Source organism: Phoca vitulina, unplaced genomic scaffold (assembly GCF_004348235.1).
Source record: "Phoca vitulina isolate PV1807 unplaced genomic scaffold, GSC_HSeal_1.0 scaffold10, whole genome shotgun sequence".
NCBI classification, from domain to species: domain Eukaryota; kingdom Metazoa; phylum Chordata; class Mammalia; order Carnivora; family Phocidae; genus Phoca; species Phoca vitulina.
Window position 1 is genome coordinate 37,539,750 of NW_022589713.1, and position 5,572 is coordinate 37,545,321.

Genomic DNA, 5,572 nt, shown 5'->3' on the forward strand with positions numbered 1-5,572 from the left:
AGTGACACTATTTTATATTTTTCAAATTACTCTAATATCCGGTTTAATAGAAGACAGCTGGATTCTCATATCTGCTTCTACATTCAGTCTGTTGTGATATTACATACCATGTAGTCTCTGAAAAACTCTGCTGTTTATGAGAGAATAAGAATGCAAAAGTCAAATAATGTCATTGTTACGAAAATAATTTTCGTCCAGCAGATGTCCTGAACTGGTCTCAGAAATCTCTAGGCCATTCTGAGCCACTCTTTGAAAACTACTACCCTAGAAAACATTCCCACCTACCCACAGGTTTAAGAATGTTTATAGAGTTATTTCTATAATAGGAAAAAGTTGGAAACAATAGAAATGTGCATTTAATAGGAGGATGGATCCATTTCATATGCAAAATATTAAATAGATGTTCAACTAGATAAAGTTACAGATATCAACCTGATAAATTTCAGAAACAATACTGTCTAAAGAGGCAGGTAGAAGAATAACACATAGTATGAGACTATTTTTATAAAGTAAGAAAACATGAAGGAGTGTTCTAAATGTTATTTACTACATATAAATGTAGTAAAAATCCACATAAGTTGCATGGAAATTATAACCTCTGATTTCTGAGTAATGATTGCCTCTGGATAAGAGCGGGAAGGAGAGAGAGAAATGAGAGTAGAAAGCAGTACCCAGGGGTACTTAAATTGTATTTAAAATGTTTGTCTTTACAATTCTAAAGCAAATGTAGCAAACTGCTAAGATCTGACAAAGCTGGGTAGTCAGTACATGGGTAATAGTTATTTTATTTATTATTCTTCTATGTGAGATTGAGATATCTCAGAATAATATTTAAAAATATTATGTACAAGAATACAAGAGCTTTGGGGCGCCTGGGTGGCTCAGTCGTTAAGCGTCTGCCTTCGGCTCAGGATATGATCCCAGGGTCCTGGGATCGAGCCCCGCATTGGGCTCCCTGCTCCGCGGGAAGCCTGCTTCTCCCTCTCCCACTCCCCCTGCTTGCGTTCCCTCTCTCGCTGTGTCTCTCTCTGTCAAATAAACGAAATCTTAAAAAAAAAAAAAAAAAAAGAATACAAGAGCTTTTGGGAGTGAACTAAACAAATGTGTTGATAGTCTATGTTTTAAAGGCTATTCACAATTTTTCTGATTTGAAGAATTTTCTAAAAATCCCCAAACACAAGAAGAGTTTAGACTAGGGCGCCTGGGTGGCTCAGTTGGTTAAGCGACTGCCTTCGGCTCAGGTCATGATCCTGGAGTCCCTGGATCGAGTCCCGCATCGGGCTCCCTGCTCAGCAGGGAGCCTGCTTCTCCCTATGACCCTCACCCCTCTCATGTGCTCTCTCTCTCTCATTCTCTCTGTCTCAAATAAATAAATAAAATTTAAAAAAAAAAAAAAGAAGAAGAGTTTAGACTCAATTCTTGCACAGATTTTTGTTCTTAAAACTTCTCTGAATTTGGAATCTTTCTAAATTTTTTTTTAAGAAAAGAGTGGAATTTAATCTTTATTTACAGGACACTGCAAGAGAGGAGATTCCACATAGAAATAAGAAACCCACTGAGAGGAGGAGCTTCATACAGTTTGTACAGTTTGGAACTGGTCAAGTAGAGTTTCGTTGTAAAAAGTGCTACAATAACAAAACACATTTAAAAAGAGTTCTTAGTAGAGAAACAGTAAGACAAACTTCTACCAAACAGAGTACACAACAAACAACTTTCTGCCTCAGCTGTACAATCTAAAAGTTAAAAGTCCCGGGAGTGCCATCCTGAACTTGGAACGTATAGCCTTCAGAGGTGGTTTCTGGCACAACATTCTGATCTTCCTCTTCCTCTACAGAGAAATACTTCTCAATCAAGTTTAATGAAGCTTTGTACACAGACTCATTTTCATGGTTTTGTAGAGCTTCAATTTTGTCCAAACCTCCACATTCTTCAATCATTATACTAAGTTTCTCAGTTTCACCTAGTTTCTCAGCAGCCTGAAAGATGTTTGAAATGGCATCCAGAATAACCAGAATAATTTTGGTGTCTTCTGCAGTTAATGGTTGTATTATGCCACAATGAACGAGGTATACAATCTGTTCAACTGTCCCACCACTTGTATAGTTGGTCACAGCCCAGACAGCTTCCTTTTGTGTCTTAAAGTCTGCCTTAGAGAGAACACGAATGAGGAATGGGCTAATCCATGATTCACAACTTGCTGTACCTGGTCCTGGCGACCAGCTGTGATGTTTGACATTGTCCACGGAGCTTCCTTCTGAATATTAGTTTGGGGTTCATTAGGAGCCTGGGAAAAACAGTAAGTGCTCCTGCATCTATTACAAACTGAGTATGTTCATCTGTCCCAGTGACAATATTTCCTATGACTCTTAGCACAGGAGTCACAATGGGCAATTCAGTAGCTCCTAGAAGCTTCACAAGCTGGGGCACAACTCCTGTTTTCACAACCATTTCAATCTGTTCATTTGGACCATCAGTAAGGTAGGAAATGGCCCAGCAGGTATCTGCCAATACTTCTGGATCATCATGATGCAGGAGACGAACTAAGGTAGGAAGAATCTGCTCAACAGCATCTAATGGGGGTGCAGGATTCTTGTTGCGACAAAGGTTTGAAAGTGTCCAAGTAAGGTTACGTAAGTAACCACATGCTAAAGATGACATATCAGGAACTGCAAGGAGAGCCATTAGTGGGTCAACTGCACCGTACTTGACAACCAAGTCTCGAAAAACTGAACCATCACCTGCAATGTTTCCTAGAGCCCATACAGCTTGTTCACTGATGTGGGCATGGGAAGATGCCAACAGAGAAATGAATGCTGGGATAGCACCTCCATCTACCACAGCCTTGGTCTGTTCTGACGTCCCAGAAACAATGTTAGTGAGAGCCCAAGCAGATTCAAACTGAATGGGACTACAATCAGTTCTGCCCAAGAAGGACACAAATTTTGGAATCAAACCAGCCCGGATTATGTTGTCTATGGGGGGCTGTTTTTCCCTAGAAAGCAGTTTCCTAGCAGCTTGAGCAGCCTGGAGCTGGCTTTCTAAATTGTTGCTATTTATGCCTTTGACAATGTCATCAACAGACCAATTTACAGTGCCTTGGTCGTTGCGGTTTTCCTGTAGTGGAGAGGTAGCATCATCAGGAAACGAGCTTACCTTTCTCCTTTTCAGCATCTGGTCATCCTTCTTAGCTTTCCTCAGCTCCACATTAACTTCTATTCGGCGCCGCCTCATTTCTGTACTGTCTTTCCCCTTGTTCTTGAATCTGTTAAGGCGGGCAGCTGGTGAATTAGCATTCCTGTTGGTGGACATGGTTATGAGACAAAGGGAGAAAGCTAAACAGCCGGCTCAGTCTTCCACAGGAGGCGGTCCGGGGCGTGCAGGCTGCAGGACAGCTGCCCTCAAAACGTCCACCATGGATCACCCCAAAGACGGTGTGTCGGAATCTTTCTAAATTTTAAAGGAAGAATTCTTTAAAAATGGGGATACCTATTTACGTTCATCTGATGAAAATTCCTTGAATACTCTTTATTAAAAAAAAGAAACTGTGCAAGATATGGAAGAGGTACGTCAGCCAACAGTGCAACAAGAAAGCCTTTCCTTATCCCAGCTAAGTTCAGAGATGAATGGCAATCAGCAAACACTGATCCTGGGTGTCTGTCCCACAAGAATATATGTACCAGTACATGGGACACGTGTATAAGGATATTTACTGATTTTAGCTATGATTAGCCATCGTCAGGGGACTGGCTAAATGAATTACGGTTAGTCCATAGCGGTATATTATCCAGCCCTAGTTTACAGCAGGTGTTGCCACCTGAGAAGGCACTACATTCTCTTTGCATAATTATCTTGGTTATTCGTGAGGAGTTATTCTTTCTTAAAAATTTTAACATAATTTTATCTAAATTCAAGGAAGAAATTTGATTTTTAATTAGAATTGTCTTAAATGTAAATAATAAGTTTGTGAGAAACTATCTTGAACGGTTTTTTTTTTTCATTTTTGTAGTTATTATGAGTGAAATGTTTTCCGTTCTCAGTTTCAGATACTCAAGCCTAGAATCTATGAGATTGAGGGAGGGAGCTACAAAGGCGGTGTAGTAGGAGAACCCTAGACTTGTCTTGTCCTTCGAACACTGCTAGAATTTATGAAAGCTGTTCCTTACTGAAAATATTCTTGGTGTTTATAGCAAACTTACCAAATCGTCTTATTAATTCTATTAATTTTTTTTAAATAGAGGTTTGTTACTTTTCTTTGTAGGTTCCTTGGGGCTCAGGTGTGTTTGACCAAGGGGAAGTGAAGTGGTCCTGCCTCATGGCCTCCAATTTAACAGTGAGCCCCTGCTGAGACACCTAGATGGAGGAACATCCCTGCTTTCCACTCTCCTTGTTTCCTTTTCAATACTCTATGCTTTTGTTCAGTTCCTTCTTGGCCTCTTGGGGACTAGGGATACCTAGCACTCTCATGAAAGGCCAGTGATGACCTTCTCCCTGGAGTTTGTCAACCTCCATAAGGTAAATTCTTGCTTGGGGTTCCACAAAGGAGTTAACCCAGACAACACGGAAGAGAGTCCCACATCAATTTTCCCCACAGGGTCTCACCACCCATCCAGCTGTCTGGGTCAAGCAGAGGCAAACAGTGGAATTTGTGGTGATGTTGAAGGGTTGCATTTGGTCACGTGTTCCTTGAATCCCTCTCCAGATTTCTAGATTATAAGGCCCAATACATTCAATGTTACTTTTTAAGGATACTGTTGAAAGATATATCTATGGCTTCATCCTGACTCAAGCACGTAGTGACTTGGTTTCCCATTCCCCTACTCTCATTTTCTATCCAACCACACACACACCTTAGTTAAATGGAGTCTCAAGTATCTCAAAATGAGCTTTATACTGCAACAGGAATGCCATTTCATGAATACCTAAGCCAAAGGGTTAAAACTTGCATTCAACTGAAAGAATTATAGAATAATTGACTAAATTATCCAAGCAAGAAGGTATATCATGCATTATTGTTGGAGACTGAAGAGCAAAGTACATAACATGATATGTTAGTTGGTGTCCAAAGATGGCTGCAAATGAGGCACAATTCCCAGTTTTCCTGCCCTTGTGTAATCCACTTGGAGATTGAATCTGGGCTAAGACTGTGACTCCCTTCATCTGAGAGAATGCAGGGCAAGTGACACCAGGAAGTTTCCAAGGCCTAAACCTATAAGAAGGCCTAGCAGCCTTGAGCCACAGAGTAAGAGATCCAGCTACTTTGCTGGAGAGACCATGTGGAGACATCAGACGTAAAGACCAACTGAAGGAGAGAAAGAGAGAGCCAACAACGCCCCCCTCTGCCCCCACCAGCTGAGGCCCCAGCTTAGGTGTCCTTGCCAAGATGCCAGATTCGTGAGTGACAAATCCTGAATACTCAAGCCCTATCCACTGGACTGCAGCTCTGGGGAGACCCTAGTGAGACCAGCAGAAGAACCATCTAACCGAGTCTATGTGAAATGAGTGGGGGAAATAACATGCAAGTGATCCCGGAAGTCAGTCCTTGCTGAGGCTTAAGCTGACTTCGTTCATTCAA

General features: G+C 41.2%; 1 pseudogene; it reads right to left on the reverse strand.

Annotated features, from left to right (window-relative positions):
• Nucleotides 1-1,479: 1,479 nt before the first annotated feature.
• LOC116635306 lies at nt 1,480-3,309 on the reverse strand (annotated as a pseudogene).
• Between the last annotated feature and the right edge of the window lie 2,263 nt (nt 3,310-5,572).